The sequence below is a fragment of the Salminus brasiliensis genome, chromosome 17 (assembly GCF_030463535.1).
Source record: "Salminus brasiliensis chromosome 17, fSalBra1.hap2, whole genome shotgun sequence".
NCBI classification, from domain to species: domain Eukaryota; kingdom Metazoa; phylum Chordata; class Actinopteri; order Characiformes; family Bryconidae; genus Salminus; species Salminus brasiliensis.
The window spans coordinates 33,126,824-33,144,410 of NC_132894.1; positions in this window are offsets into that span (position 1 = coordinate 33,126,824).

Genomic DNA, 17,587 nt, shown 5'->3' on the forward strand with positions numbered 1-17,587 from the left:
GTCTCCCAAATCATGCAAATGCCGGTTCGAGGACTGTGTGTGGTCAGTAAATGTGCTGTTGGTGCCTGCACTTTTAATCTGGACCAGCAGTTCAAAAAGGAGCACCCCAGTCACGCTGTATATTTACATGATACCTTCCCCCATTTTTCACGACTGGTAAACAAATTCACGTAAACTACTTAAAGCATCCTAAGAGTAGCACTGGTTTCACTGTGCACCATTAATACAACACACTACATTCAGAAATGATCTACAGAGAGAGCAACACTGCAACTGCATCCAATTACTGCTGCTAATAATGCTATTTCCCATGAGGCAAAGGCATTACCATTACAGCATATTGTGTGAAACGTGATAAGAGCAGAGGAATTAAAGTGAGTAGTGGCTAGGAAAAGAATTCAGAGTGAGCTACTGAAGCTGTAGAATATGCGTACACACTGGCAGATCCAGGATCAGGACATGTAGTTCACAAACTTGGTTACTGTGTCTTTTCAGGCCTTTGTACACCTGGCATTTAACATTTAGTATCCGGATAGTATCTGGATCTACTTTGACTGGATTCTGTTTACACCTGGCATTAACATTTAGTATCCGGATAGTATCTGGATCTACTTTGACAGGATTCTGTTTACACCTGGCATTAACATTTAGTATCCGGATAGTATCTGGATCTACTTTGACTGGATTCTGTTTACACCTGGCATTAACATGCATCTTGTATCCGGATAGTATCTGGATATATTTTTACCGGATTTTGTTTACACCTGGCATTAACATGTAGTATCCGGATAGTATCTGGATCTACTTTGACTGGATTTTGTGTACACCTGGATTAACATCATATTGTATTCGGATAGTATCTGGATCCACTTTGACTGGATTCTGTTTACACCTGGCATTAACATGCATCTTGTATCCGGATAGTATCTGGATCTACTTTGACTGGGGGGTTAGTAGGCCTAGTATGTGTGTGTGAATGAGGGTGAAATATCTCTTAAACTCAACAAAATGTTAATGTACATTAATACACACATGTATTCATATAGCAACAGACCAATGAATAGCCTTAATAGCCTACATGACCCAATCAGCTTCTTTCAGTCCAACCTACAATTTAGGCCTCTCTGAGCACACATTCAGCCAGGTCCAACTTTTGACTGGTAATGTAGGTTTTTGATGGGGTGTCCTAACTAAATGCAACTTTTCCACCAATGAAGTCGACTGCCCAGCGCAAAAGATTGGTATTCTGTATCAGTTTAACCAGACCCACAAATCTGGACTCCCTCAGGTCCAAAACCTCCTATGAACATTAGTGGCGCTGACTGCTGCAAAAATCTCAGCAGCTGCAAGCCTTCTCGTCCTCCCTGCCTGTAAATCAAAATGCGCTGTTCTCTCTGCAGCTGGTCATGAACTCCAAACATGGAAACTGTGCTCGATTCGAAAGTGCTGCTGTTTGTGATGTCACAAAACTCATTTGCATAAATCCACAGATTTTAATCACAGCAGTTTAACCACATATACTTAAATAAAAAAAAGCAATGGACAAAAGTATTGGGACACCTGAAATTCAGGGAATTAAAAATTTGTCTCTACTGTCCAGGAAAGAAGACTTGGAGGAGAATTGCTGTGAGGATTTAATTATAGTCAATGACAAGAGCGTTAGCGAGGTCAGGATGCTGGGTGTTGATCACCACCCCACCTCATCATCCCCAACCCCTCAACTCATCCAAGAAGTTCTGGATAAAGCACCATACATCATTCCAGAGAACACAGTTCTTCCACTGCTCCACAGCTCAATGCTGGGGGGCTTTATACCCCTCTAGCCCACGCCTGCCTGGCATTAGGCAGCATGGTGCCAATAGGTTTATGGTTATCTGCTCCAGAGGGTCCTAATGTATTGGCAGTACTTCTACTTTCTACAGGGACTAGACAAGTAGTGTTTGTGTGCATTTGCACACCTGTGTCAGCAGCAATATGTGCAACTTAAAGTGGCTGAATGCATTCATTAAAAAGGGGTGTCCACAAACTTTTAGAAATGCGTAAATCCATACAAACATATAAAAAGTGGCTCTTCTATGGCATCAACTTCCTCAAAAAGATTTCTAGGAGTGTATCAACTGCAAATCGGACTCCAGCGCAACTTTCTCCGTTTATACCGGCGGCCAGTTGGACGCTGCGGGCCCTCATTTCACAGTGGTGGGTTCTGCTGTGATTTCGCCTGGCTTGAGAGTGAACCCATAAGAGATATTAATGAGTCCAGTTCATCTCCTGTGGTCACCGTTTCACTTAAACCCACATACTCCACTGTCTGCAGTATCACTGCGTCTAATCAAAATTGTAATTGCCTTCTACTAATGCTCCTTTGAGCGGGCTGAGATATGCCGAGAGCTTAATCATGCCGCCTCTTGTTTGATGGAGCTGATGAGGTGCGGCCCAAAGTGCCACTTTGTTTGAGGAGCTCGGCATTAGAAAAACTTCAACATGAATGCAGCACTCGAATTTCATAGCACGGACTGAAAAGTTGGAGGAAAAACACTCAATTCTCCCACTCATTCCTGCGTCTGGACTGACCGCAGGAAATACAGCCTTTACTGGACTGCTGTGTTCTGCACTTCCGGCAAGCTAAGTATGAAGTACTGTATAGGGGGGTCATAGGTAGAGGCCCATATATTTACCATGCAAAATATTGTGACTGATGATATACAGTGTTAAATACTGCAGTGGTACATATCACATATCACATATTCTATATTTACACTGGATGAAGACTGGATGGATTGAATTCATTGAATTACAATTACGTCTAAATACACCACTCTGATTGGCTGAAATTGTTACATTTGTATTCTGTCTGTTTTCTCAACACACATGTATTATACTGAGCATCATCATCAAACTAATCACAGCAGTTGATTCAATGGTTTAGTAGCTGACTGCTGAATTGCAGCGTTTTTGGTGGAACTACTTTTTTTGGCGGAAGTAATTTCAGTGTCCCAACTAGAAAAAACAGACAAGCCTAATTTTGCCAGACTGGCCACATAAAATCATCAATAGCATTTTAACAAAGGAGAGTTTGGAGCCAAAATATTGCTTTAAAGCTTTTATGGCTTTAAATGACCCCTATTTTTTATGTAGCATTTCATGTGACCCTGCCTGGTAAAGGACTCAAGCCTCGCCCTCAGAGTTAGGCCTAGGACCTCATGAACATGGCTTGTGGCTAACTAAGCGTTATGCGATGCTGGGCAAGGTAGCTAGGTGGTTGCCTCAGTGGCAATGCTAATGCTGCGATAGTGATGCTAACGCCTCAGTAAGGATGTCAGGTCGACATGCTATTGTTACCGACTTTGACACACACTGAATGTCTTTGCACCACTTTGCTTATCGGTAATATTTCAAGCAAGGAGAGCCGACCTCAGCTTACCTAAGAGTACAGCTCCCCTCAGCAGCTCAGATACTTGTTAGCTAGCTTTGCGGCCTTATGTCGTCCTGAGGTCGCCAGCACCAGAAAATGTCTTTTTTTAAAAAGATTAGAGGCCGTTCTTGTGCATGTGCATTTCAACAAGGTCTGTCAGTCAGTCAGTACGTGAAGTTAAATCCTCTAAATTTCAAAACAGCGATTAAAAATTGTTCTGAACCAAATAAGCCTTTTTTCAGGTTTTAATAAAGTGTTAATAAAGTCCATTTAAATGATTTATGTAAAGCATTATGTAATGAAAAACAATCCAGCTTGATTCGTATTAACATTTAAAACATACAATAATGTAAATAATGTCTAACAGTGTTTGCATGCTACATTAAACGCTGTAAGGGGGTGTGGTTTTCTAGGATATGAGCCCTTTAAGTGCCCCTTATAAGCCAATGTACAGAAGACAATGTACAGAAAAGTGGGCATGGTGAAAAGTGTCGAGTAAAAACACAAGACCGTGGTCAATTCTGGGCTTTCAGCCCATGAAAGAATCCCTGGATGACGCTGTTAAGGTGTGGGCCGTGTAGGAGAGGGTGTGTCGACGTCTGAAAGCTAGTTAAATCCAATTAGCATGACACACAAGATCGCTGTAGTTGCTCGCCGCATGCAAACAAGTCATTTTCATCAGTGTTTGCCTCATAAATAATCGAGTTATACATTCTATATATATTTATTTAAGCGAAACATAATTACGCTGCAAATTACTCACACTGTAGTTAAATTTGGTTGACAGCCTAATGTATAAGCCCACACAACCACACACTGTTCCACTGATGAGTAATCAAGGGACCCCTCATGTTTCTGTTCTCTTTAGAATACAATCATGGATTTATGAATCTGTTTGATATATATTAATGTACAGCACTGTGCTAAGGAGCCATAATTATTTTTTTCATTTGTTAATTGATTTCTTTCCTGACTTTTTGCTAAATGTATTAGCAAAAAATGGCAAATACATTAGCAGAACATCGAAATGCATCATAAACTTAAGTGCAAAAATATTGATCATAATTTCAAAATGACTTTGAAAACACTGTAAAAACGTACAAACCTAATTGCACAATTATTGCAAAAATCTCCAAACATACTGGCATAAATATTGCAAATAATTCCAAATGTAATGGCAAATTTATAGCAAATAATTTCTAGCTGAATTGCATATTAGAACGTTATAGAAATAGTTGTAAATGTATTGTATTGTATTGTAAAGTAATAACAAACAGTTATTTCAAATATATTCAAACTTACTAGCATAATTATGGCAAATAATTGAAAGCTAAACTTTAAATTGTATTAGCAAAATATTGCAAGTAATTACAAACTTAATCAAACAATTATTGCAAATACTTCCTAACTTACAAGCATAAATATTGCAAATAATTCCAAAGCTAATAGCAAACAAATAATGCAAATGCAAATAATTACCTAATAGTAAAAAACATTGCAAATAAACCCAAATGTAATACAAATAATTCAAAATACAGCAGAAATATTGTTAATAATTCCATTGTTAATAACTTCCTAAAAATATTACAAATCTTTAGCCAATTAAAGACGGCATACTTTACAATATCTGTCACTTTTTCAAGTTTTATAGGATTTTTACACATTTTCTGCCCCATTTGAATAACCAATTACCCAACACTTACATATTCTCTCCCTATCACATGCAAAACCAGCCCAAGGTCATACTTGAATTACTTGAACATACTTGAACACAGCCACTTAGGGCCCCAACACCACCAGGGGAACCCCATGAGCACCAAGATATCATGATAAAAAAAAATACATATTTAAAAAATAACAGTGAATAATAATATGAAATGGTATTGCACAGGTAAAAGCCATTTTTATATTCATTTATTTTCATAGTTGGCTCATCAATACTAGGTTAATCATCAATTCTGGCTGCTGCCACTGTTGGGCATATGCAGATATGCGCCGCTTGGGTGGTGGATAAAGGCCCACGATACAGAGGCCAGTTAGACTCTCAGGTAGAGCCCTGTTTCTGTCAGGCCCTCGTTATTGCACCCTCCCCCAAAATCCCTCAAAATCCACGGAAGACGAGCGTCCAGACTTTTTACTGTCCTGCCTCGAAGTGGTGGAACGAGCTTCCCCTGGGTGTCCGAACAGCAGAGTCCAACACTCGCTGTCTTCAAACCCAGACTGAAGACCCTCCTCTTCTGAGAGGACTTGGGCGAATAGCAGAGTACTATGGTCACCTTACTGACTTGTGTTTAGTAGAGTCTAAACTCAGAGGATCTTTGAATTATTAGTCTATTCAAACTAGCTGAAGTTTTTCTTGGGTAAATAGCAAAGCACTTTTGAAAGTCGCTCTGGAGAAGAACGTCTGATAAATGCCTTAAATGTAAATGTAAATGCCCCTTATAAGCCAATGTACAGAAGACAATGTACAGAAAAGTGGGCATGGTCAATTTTGGGCTTGAAAGCCCATGAAAGAATCCATGGATGACGCTGTTAAGGTGTGGGCCGTATAGCTTGTTTGCCCCTTTATGTTACCTTGGTTTTTGACAATAAACTAGTTGCTTAGATTCCATCTCTGTGAGTGATCATCCCTCTGTGTCTGGCCTAGCACACCATGACAGTTTCAACAATTTAAAGAGCAAGAAAATACACGTACCACCGGACGACCTGGAAAAGTGGATAATCGTGTTCTATGAGATGTATTTGCGTAATCGCTCACTGTCTTCGCAAAGCAAATTTGAGCTTCAGAACACATAGAAGCAGTCCATCCGCTGAAGCTCAGGAGGACACACTGTCCACAGAACACCGCGTTTGCTTAGGAGTGATGTAATGAAGCAGGAAAAGAGGAAACGCTCTTCAGTTACACAAACTGATGTCATCAATTCTGAGTTTTTATTGATAAGTTCTAATTTCTTCGTTTTGACAGTTATGTTTCAAGCCACCCTGCTGGCTTACAAAGTGCTCATTCGAGCTACAAGGATTTTACAGGCCCGTAAAGTGGTTAAATATATGCAACAAACAGGCCACTAATGCTCCTTGTCCTATGAAAATTTCATTGAAGGCGTCTCAGCTGGCTGTATTGTGCGAGCTGGGAAAGATAAGCTAATGTAGCATTGTGCTAAGAGGCTTTCTCTGCAGCTTCTGGACTGCGCTGTTAGATGACATAACTCAGCTATTACAATCGCAGCCTGGAGGCAGCTGCAGCGAAAGCCACACTGCTGCATCTATTTGACCTTGCCCGCGAGTCAAAAACAAGGCAGAGAAACAAAAAGAAAAAAAAGGGAAAAAAACAAGAGCTGCCCGGTTTCTTTTATTTAGTGCTGGGAGCAGAAATATGACTCTATGAAAGTGGAGGGATCTGGAGAGCTGAGCCTTGCCGAGATGGGCTGAGGCGCTGGGGCCGGCCAGCCTCCGACAGTGACATATTGCGCGAGCCTGAGCCGCTGAAGCCGGGCAGGTGCATGACAAATGGCACAAGCAATCAGGAAACATCTGTTATTCATCATGCCCCCACTGCCCTGGCACTGCCCCCCCAGCTCCACCTGCAGCCGTGGTGTGGCCGGCCGTGCCAGCCGGCCTCAAAGACACCATTAGGGCCCGCAGAGGCGAAGGCCAGCCAGTTTAACAGGGTTGATGTGCCAAAGGAAACACGGGAGTTGCACTGGTGGCGGCTCAGCTATCGGTATACTGGGTTGTACGGTACTGTCACGATCCAGGGTCATCATATTCCTTTTTGGCTGTTTTCTTTGTATGTCTGTGTTGCAGCGTCTGTAATTGACCACCAGGGGGCGTGCTTGGCTATAAAGGAGGCTGAGGAAGCATGACCCAGGAGAGAGGCGTTCAGGGCTGTTCCCCTTTGACATGACCTGGACCAACACCTGTCCAGACAGTGCTAGAACTGCTGAACACAGCAGTCACTAGAGTTCCTCAGACTGGTGTAACAAAGAAAACACATCCAGTGAGCGGCAGTTCTGCAGACAGACACACCTTGTTGATGAGAGAGGTCAACAGAGAACGGCCAGACTGGTTGGAGCAGTCCCATCCTTGAGGAGGATGAGCTAACACAGCAGAAGACCATGTCGGGTTCCACTTCTTTCAGCCAAGCACAGAAAGCTGAGGCTGCAGTGGCCCAGCACAGGCTTACCAACACTGGACAGTTGAAGACAGTTGGTGTGGCGCAACAGATAACCCCACTGCCTGCCAATGAGCTGCCACACCACGTGGGAGACTGGGGTTCGATTCCTGGTCTGGGTGACTATGATGTGCTACACCAATAAGAGTCCTTGGGCAGGACTCCTAACACTACATTGACCCATCTATGTAATATGAGTAACGTTGTAAGTCACTCTGGATAAGAGCGTCAGCTAAATGCCATGAATGTAAACGTAAAGACTGTGGAAGCGTGGTCTGGTGAATACGGATCACTGCTGGTCACTGCAAACATTAAGGCCCTAACCCTAACCAGGAACTGCGGGCTGTGCAGCGAGTGAGTGGAGTTTGCTGCTGGGCTGTAGGAATTGCTGATTTTGGCCTTCGGTCATGTCTGCTTCATGACAGCCGTGCTGTAATTTCACGATAACACACTTCCTCTGTTCTATTGCTTTATTATAACTGATTATTGACATTATGGTTGATTATAGCTGATTTGATGAATTACCAAAAGTAATGCTGGTGCGAACAGCCCAGTGATGAGTTCTGTACGAGAAGTAATCCCACCCAGAACAGGAGACACCTTTCCTTTGATTAGTCTTGAATAAGTGATTTTTTGACTGCCTGACTTATTCTTGTCTACCTCCCAGCAATCAGAACTGGCCTTGATAGACCTCAGACAGACAGTGAAGTGATCTGTGCAGCTTCTGGAGAAACAAGCCTGTTCAGGTTGGTGAGAAAAACATGGCAAGACAAACAAGATATTCAGACTACACCTGTGTCTTTATTTGCTTCAGTGTCTAAACAGATGTCGAGCAGCACTTTGACAGCTTTGACTCTTGTTAGGAAACAGAATTAGGGATTGCACTGGTGCCTCCACATTTGTTTTCACTGGAGACCTCAAAGCACCTGCAGAATTTGGAAAGCCGCTCGGAACTGAGTTCAGTTTCTCACACAGTTTCCTTCCAAACTTTTAACATATGTTGCCTTGCTTGCCTAACAGATTTTAAAGAGCCCATTTCATCAAGAAACCCTTGCTTTTTTAATTATGGAGTGAGACCAGTCGACCAGCCAGAAATATCCAACAGCGAACAGTGTCCTGTGGGCAGCAGCGTCCTGTGAGCACAGATGAACAACTAGAGGATGACCAACACCAACAAACTGTTGGGATAAGGATAAGGTTAGGATAAGGATATGGTTGGAATAAGGACTAGGTAAGGATAAGGATTATTTGGGATAAAGATAAGGTTGGGGTAAGAATGATGTTAGGACAAGGATAAGTTTGGGATTAGGATATGGTTGAGATAAGAATATGTTTGGGATAAGGATAAAGTTGGGATAAGGATAAGGTTGGGATAAAGATAATGTTGGGGTAAGGATATGGTTGGGAAAAAGATAATGTTGGGGTAAGGATATGGTTGGGAAAAAGATAATGTTGGGAGAAGGATAATGTTAGGATAAGGATGAGGTTGGGATAAAGATAATGTTGGAAGAAGGATACGGTAGGAATGAGGATAATGTTGAAATAAGGATAATGTTGGAATCCTTATAAGGTTATGGTTGGGACAAGGATAAGGTTGGGATAATTATAATGTTGGGATAAGAATTAGTTTGGGATAAGGATATGGTTGTAATAAGGATAATGTTGGGATAAGGATAAGGTTGGGACAAAGATAATGTTGGGGTAATGATGAGGTTGGGATAAAGATAATGTTGGGGTAAGGATATGGTTGGGAAAAAGATAATGTTGGGAGAAGGATAATGTTAGGATAAGGATGAGGTTGGGATAAAGATAATGTTGGAAGAAGGATACGGTAGGAATGAGGATAATGTTGGAATAAGGATAATGTTGGAATCCTTATAAGGTTATGGTTGGGACAAGGATATGGTTGGGATAATTATAATGTTGGGATAAGAATTAGTTTGGGATAAGGATATGGTTGTAATAAGGATAATGTTGGGATAAGGATAAGGTTGGGACAAAGATAATATTGGGAGAAGGATATAGTTGGAATAAGGATAAGGTTGGGATAAGGATAAAGTTGGGATAAGGATAAGGTTGGGATAAAGATAATGTTGGGAGAAGGATAAGGTTATGGTTGGGACAAGGATAAAGTTGGGAAAAAGATAATGTTGGGAAAAGAATAAGGTTGGAATAAGGATAATGTTGGAATCCTTATAAGGTTATGATTGGGACAAGGATAAGGTTGGGATAATTATAATGTTGGGATACGAATAAGTTTGGAATAAGGATAATGTTGGGATAAGGATAAGGTTGGAATAAGGATAATGTTGGGATAAGGATAAGGTTGGAATAAGGATAATGTTGGGAGAAGGATAAGATTGGGATAAGGATGATGTTCGGATAAGGTTATGGTTGGGAACTGGTCACATGACTTATGACTCTTTTACACAACATTAGACACACATTTCTAAAGTGGCGCTCAGGGGGAAAGGCAAATGTAGAACATGGGACTTGACATTACAATATGCACCCTGAAGATGTCCTCATATTTACACAGGAAGAGACAGCTAGAAGTGTGAAATTGGACACATCATGAGTGTTTCATCATGTGCAGCTACACATGGTTAGCCACAGTGCAGCCCCTCTGCGTCAGGTGAAGGGTAAAGACCTATCTCGAGTGGGTTCTTTATCTGGAAAATGATATCACTAAGTCAGCAGCTGTCATGGACAGGGCTGAGCACTGCGCCGCTCCAGACTTCCTTAAAAGCGTCGGAGAACAATTGCTCATCATGCATTTCCACCCACATCTCCTCCGAGAGCTCCACTCTCTACTCGTGGATGCACCATAATTAATTGCATCATCATGTCTGATTATCACTAGAATAGTTTGCTCCATAAAGCAGCAAAGCCTCGATTCGAACAAACAACAACCAAGAACCGAGATGAGGAGCAAAACACGTATCTGTAGAAATCCACATGACTCTCCCACATGAATACATGGACAAAAAATTGCCACCTTGTGTGTGTATAAGGTGGTAGTACCTTCAGGGCCATACAATATTAGGCGGGTGGTTTTAATGTTATGGCAGATCAGCGCATATTGCATCCACACAGTGTTATATTTCATGCCACAGTGAACTCAAAGACAACGTTGTGTAGATGCCATGTACACTAAACAGCCATAACATTAAAACACCCTCTATAATACTGTATAGGTCTCCCTCTTACAGCCAAAACAGCCCAGGCATGATTCCACAAGATCTTTAGAGGCCTGCCAGGTTGTAAGGTACGACCTCCATGGAATGCATCAATGAGCCTTGGGCGACCATGACCCAATGATTGCCCCTAATTGGAGCACTTTTGGTAAATACTGACCACTGTATACAGAGAACACCCCCCCAAACCCTCCTCGATGTTTCAAAGATGCATTGACCCTGACCATAATCTGGCCCTTGTCAGAGATCAGACTCCTGATGTAATAAATTACGTCCACTATATCAACCTATGGTCTCCTAGGGCTTCTCTACTTAGAGTGAAATGTCCACAGTGATGCCTTTAGCATGAGGGAAGTAGCCCGCGCTCTTCTACACGGCTAAGATCAGATTCCACTGTTCAGTAATGTCCCGACAGGCCAGACATCCCAGCCATGGTATAGTGTCACTTTGCTCACTTTCGTGCAGAATCCGCCTGCATGTTTCAGGAGCTGGGCTGATGGGTATAGGAGCCGCCTGTCAAACAGGTGACTGGAAACAAGCATGGTTCCGCGTGCCTCAGGCAGCCGTGACTAAGCCAGCCCTAATTGGGGATGTGCATACACCAAATGAGCCATAAGTCGTCCCGGATCGCGCATGAGGAGGCCCACAGCCTGTAACGCACCATCCAGTAGGCCAGTATCCCTAGCATGACTGGGTCCAGCGCTGCCACTTGCAGTGTGAGCTCCAGCGAGAGCAACAGATGTGACAGAGGATTGTGTGTGAGGCCAATTCCGGCAGCGGCATTCAATGTGCAGCAGCATCATCAGTGTATCTGCATCGCTGGGCCTTTCTTACAGTCCTTCATTAGAGGAGACAGCCAGACATCCACTAGGAGCAGAAGATCCAAGCCATATTTCTTTACGTCATTCATCCATGATGCACAAAAAACAGCTAATGGCCACGAATGTCTTAGTGCTCTTGTACACAGAACAAAATGTGCTAAGAGGGAAGTGACAGAGAGGGCACTTTAAAGATAAGTGTGTATATGCATGACCATTTAAATGAACTCCACTGACCCCACTGTCACTATATATATATACTTTACTCCAGACAATATTCCAGGCAAATGGGAGTCAATTAGCATTTTACATTCCTGTAAAATTCTGACATAAATGTTGTAATATTATGAATCATGCAGCAGAACAATCCATCCCAGAAGATTGAGCCAGACTTTGCAGAACCAAAAAAATTAATTGCAACTAGATTGCAAGAGAAGGATGTCTGGGTTAAGTAAAGGCATCTTTAGTACAGCCAATCTATTTAATATATCTAATATTTGCAATATTCACATATACTGGTGGACATACATACACATACACAGATCAGCCATAACATTAATAACACCACCTGCCTAATATTGACTAGGTCCTCCTAGCGCCGCCACAACAAATCTGACCATTTGAGGCATATGCCTGACCAACCTTTTTTTCCTGCTTTTAGCACCTCACCTTCAAAAACTGACCCTTCACTTATATTTTTATTCATTTATTTATTCATAGCATTTTTTTAAACATACTGAATGACGGTCAGCACAACTGCTGGTTTGCAGAAATGTATCAGTTAGTTTGCAAAATGAAACCTACATTAGAGAATATACTGCGGTGTTATGAATGTATTTAGATACATAACAAAAGAATATATCTAAAAATATATTACTACAAAAATATATATTTTTTAGAATTTATATATTTTTACATTTTATATTATACATTTGTTTGGATCAATCTTAAATATTCGCATTCTAATATAAACATTTCTAATATAAAAAAGTTTTCATTTTAATTATACATTATACAAATTTTTCATTTCATAATGAGAAATGTAATATATCACCACTGTCACACAAAAACCTCATATGTCCAAAATGTCAACTTTACAGTGAAAATATGTCTTAACTTTCAATTTAAGAGTCAATGTAAAAAAAATAATATATATATTAAATAAAATAAAATTATATATATATATATATAATATGTCATTTTTGAGCATTTCTATTCGTCCATTCATAATGAAATATGGACATAACATGCAGAACAAGTGTCCGATTTAAACGACGCGAAAGAGTAAACAAAGCAATGAAGAAATGAAATGAAGATCCAATGTTTTTGCATGATGTTTATTGAGCCTAGCTGCTGGAGTTGTCTTTGCTACAGTAGGGAAGCCCTCAAACACAGACAGTATGATGGAATTTCAGTAAATAACACTGACTGGATGACAAACAGACAGGGATAAACAAAAGAAGGGACTCACTCCGTAGCAGATGGCCTCATTATAAAAACATTAAGGACACAGTATGGCTCTTTTGTCCCCAAGTGTCTGACAGCCATGCCAATCAGTCTGGCTGAGTATGATATCTAATATACTGTATTCATTACCATATCTTTATGCTGAAACACAGTATTAACTCAGTACAGGAGGTGATGTACACATGCTGGTGTTGACATGTGTCTAGTGTATTTAGTGGGACTGTTCATAAATCAGCCAGTGTGTTCCAGCTAGCGCTGCTGACATTCAGTCGATTTCGCTACACTAAACACACTAAAGCCTGAGCTCATTTCTGCAGAAGGCCCGGAACATTCTGCAACACTCTGTTCTCGGCCCGGTTCTCCCCGGAATACACTGGGGTTGGCCTCAATTGTTAACTTGTTCACTACATGACACAAACTAGATAAACAGATGTACAGTTTTTTTTTTTGTTTTGAAATCCTCCCTCTTGAACGTTGTTGTTTTCTGGTGTCTCGATGCTGGGTTTTTTTCGTGCCCAGTTGCGAAAGCTGTTTAGGAGGCCGTTACCTGGAGAGCTTTTCCAATTAGGTTCCTCAGGTCAAAGGCAGGTCTGAAGTTCTACCTTTAAATAGGTCAAAACGTCCAAATGTATTCAGGTTCTTCTGCAGCACTGCATAATAAAAGAATACTATTTCCATCCTATTAAGCTCACCGGTCTCAAAAGGTACGGTGTTAGTTTGCTCTTAGCTTGTGAACCCTGAGCAATTCAGCAGGCCTGCTTATTTAAAACCCAGCAAAAAAGAAAATATCTGCTAGTTTTGTTTTCATAGTCTTTGCACATTTCCACTGCTGGGCCGAAAGGTTCTTACCATTCCACGACGGTTCGAACCTGTTAGATCTGTTACGGTAACTTTTTACTATTTGCCGTGGTGCTAAATCAAGACCAGGAGGTGCTCAGACGGCATCTCTCCACAATCATGTGACAGTTTCGCTCTTTAGTCTTGCACCACAACTTCTAGGCTAGCGTTAGCTCACAAAGGCCGCAATTCGTAAATCACACTCGTCTCTGAATAATGCTGGAATCCGCTTAAACAAGCCTGAAAGTCTCGAAACGAACTCAATAAGGGGTTTGATACCAGTGTGTGACACCTTCGCCATGCAGTTAGCCTGCACCAGGCTAACGGATAGCTATGGCTGCCATCCTGGTGTAGAAGATGATGTGCAGTCATAAAATCATGAACATAGTCAGCTTTTAATACAGAAACCCTGCAGATCGCTGTTAAGTGTTTGCCTTTCAAAGGTTTTGCATGGGTCTAGACCAACACTATATGGCCAAAAGTATTGGGACACTTCTTAATCAACTGAATTCAGGTGTTTCATTAACTTTCATTGCTTTAGGTGTATAAAATTAAGAGCCACCGCTGCAACAACAACCACAAGTCAGCTGGTGAAATTTAGACCTTCCCTCCTAGATCTTCCTCCAACAGCTGTGAGTGGTGTTATTATTGAACAGTGGAAGAGTTTAGGAGGAACAGCTCACAGAGAACAGCTCAGCCACCGAGTGTCTGTCAGATCACGTAAAGTTACAGAGCGGGGTCAGGGCCGAGTCTCCAACGCTCCAATGCTGCTGACTCAATAACTGCAGAGCTCCAGACCTGCTACTGCTGTTAGAGCTGAAGGCAAAGGGGGAACAACTCCATATTAATGCCTATGGGTTTAGAATGGGGGTCATAGAAGCTCCTGTAAGTCTATTGTGCAGGTGTCCCAATACTTTTATTCATACATGCATGCATCTTCTCAACATCCCGATACAAAAGCACTACAGAATTGCTCGACTACATATATATTTATTCATATATACACAACAAGAACCAAAAAGAAAGGATCAAAAGTTGCATATTGGTCCTTTAATTGCAGCATATTTCAACCCCAATTGATTGTGTTTTGAGATGTTTTTCATTTGCAGATTTGTAATTTTGGAGGCCCTGTTAGAAATCCTCATTAGCTGCAGCACATATACGATTCAGGGCAGCAGCATCAGTTAAGAACCGAAAGGTTGTTCGTAATTGGACGCAAAAGGCGTGAGGTCAAATGGTGCGTGTACACACACCTCCCAAAAGCTTCCTTTCAAATTAATGAAGGGAAAATGTGTCCTTATAATGATTAAGTATTCCACTGGACAGCCCCAAACAGAGATGGCAGAACATTTCGAGGAGAATATCAAAGGGGAATTAGCGGAAGCTCAGAGCAGACACCAGGAGCCACGGGCTGTGGGCCGGAATACCAACTACTCGATTGTCCTCATTTACGCAGAGTCTCTGATGAGTGCTTGTCACTTGAATTTATTCAGATACAGTCATCACGCTGATGCGGTGACATGCATGGGAGAGACAGTATGGGGCCTTGCTTTTACTTCAACTCCCTTCACAAATAATTTACTCCGGAGAATAGCTCTGACTGCAGGCAGCTTCACTCCGTGATTGACGCTCTCAAAATGGGGTGGAGGGGGTGGAGTTGGGGATGGGGGGGGTTGACATTCCAGATAATGGATATCTTCTGAATGGTAACCAGTGACACTAATTTCATATGATTAAATAAATAACTATCATGAAATCAAGGATGGATAGTGTGACATGTATGGGAAGGAACCGATTGACCGGTACTAAATATAGGAGCAGTCAAAAGTTTGGACACCTGGTTGAATTTTGGCCACCACTTAGGATGTCGTGGACTTAAGTAGGCCTATGTTGTAGGACCGTGTCAGTGTGTGTGTGAGGGTGGAAATACCTCTCAAACCCTGCAGCTACAGGGAATGTTAATGTACACATTGTGTTTTAATGTATTCATGTACAATAAATAGCCTTAATAGCCTAATCCTAATTTCAGACGAAATGGACCAATAGAAATGCACCATGTGATGTTGGTCATGATGCTCAGTCCAAACACATCAGAATTAGCCTTTGAAATATATGGGTTAATCAGCGGAGTGAGCGTTTGCTCACCCACTCAGCTGATTAACACCTGTAACACCTGTCACATCAAACAATTCGTTCATCCTCTTCTCTACTTCTTTCCCGGGTGCAAAGCCTACCCGGAATCAACAGGATACCACGCAGGAATAGCCCTTGAACAGGGAACCAGTTAATCACACACTCACACATAGAGGCAATTTAGCGTAGCCAATTCACTGACCATATGTGGTTTTATTTGGGAGGAAACTGTATGGAAATACCCAGAGGAAAGCCACGTGGGCATGGGAAGAACTCACCAAAATCCTGCACCACTGTGCCAGCCACACCCAGAATCACTGGGCATGTGGGCTGTTGCAAGTCTGAGGCCTTCAGAAAGAAGGCTGTAGATGCATACGACTCTGGGAAAGGGTTTGAACAGATCTCAGAACAATTAGAAATGTAGTTAACAAGTTAACAAGTGGAGAACATCGAAAACAACTGCCAGCAAGGCCAGAATTGGCCGTCCTAGCAGGTTCAGCCCTAGAGCAGACCACAAGATGGGCAAAGAAGTCTCCAACCATCCTAAAATGTCATCACAGGACCTTCAGGTAATTGAAGTACAGCATCTACCATCAGAAAGAGACCAAACGAGTGTGTGAGGAGGAAACCGTTGCCATCAGGGAGCTATTGGTCTTACATTAGGTGTTCTTTGGCAAACCTGAGTCCAGCTAGTTTGGTCTCTTTCTGATGGTAGATGCTGTACGTCTTATGGTCTGCTCGGATGCTAGGCTGGCCTGACCCGATTCATATTAGTCATGGTTCTTGTTCTAATGCTTTGTGGACCTGCCACTAACGCCCCAGCTAATACCCTCACTGGCCACTTTAGAAGCTTGGACAGAGGAACCACCCCTGGACTCTCTGCCCTTAGGCCTGGCTTTCCTCTGACCACTTTCTGCGAGTGCTGTGTTGCGGAAACGGCCAACCACTCAAACAGGGTCTAAAAAAAAACCCCAGCCACAGCTAGAGTGTGTGAAAGTGAGTGGAGCTCGGCTCTGCAGCCCAGTGTGTGTCAGAGAACACAGTGAACTAAGACTCCACTGAGCGCTGCATAAAACACCTGTCACCAATGACAAATCACCCATAATGTCTGGCCGCATTTCCGAAGGGAGGTACGGGCAGAACATTACCTTCATTTCTGGATGTCAGAGAGAGGGGCCGGGGTTTTTATTTTGATGGATCTCGTCAGAGAGATGGCAGGCTAAATGGCAGGCAGGCAGGCGGTTGAAAAACTGACAACATTTTGAACAGAGGAGCCACTTTTTTTCTGGCCTTGAAACTTCAGGTGTTTGTCTTTTAAAAGGAGGTACAAATGCTTTACCTGTGTGCTGTGATAAGTGTTGGCAACCTAGCCAGTTGTGTAAGGACCATCTTATGGGCCCACGACATAAAGTCCTGTTGTAAAGATCACCTTCAGCAACGGACAAAAAGCCCTGCTATTTTCTCCTCTACTTTTTTATCAGGGCCAGTTCTCATGTTTAGGCTCTACTAAACACAAGCTACTATTCGCCCAAGTCCTCTCAGAAGAGGAGGG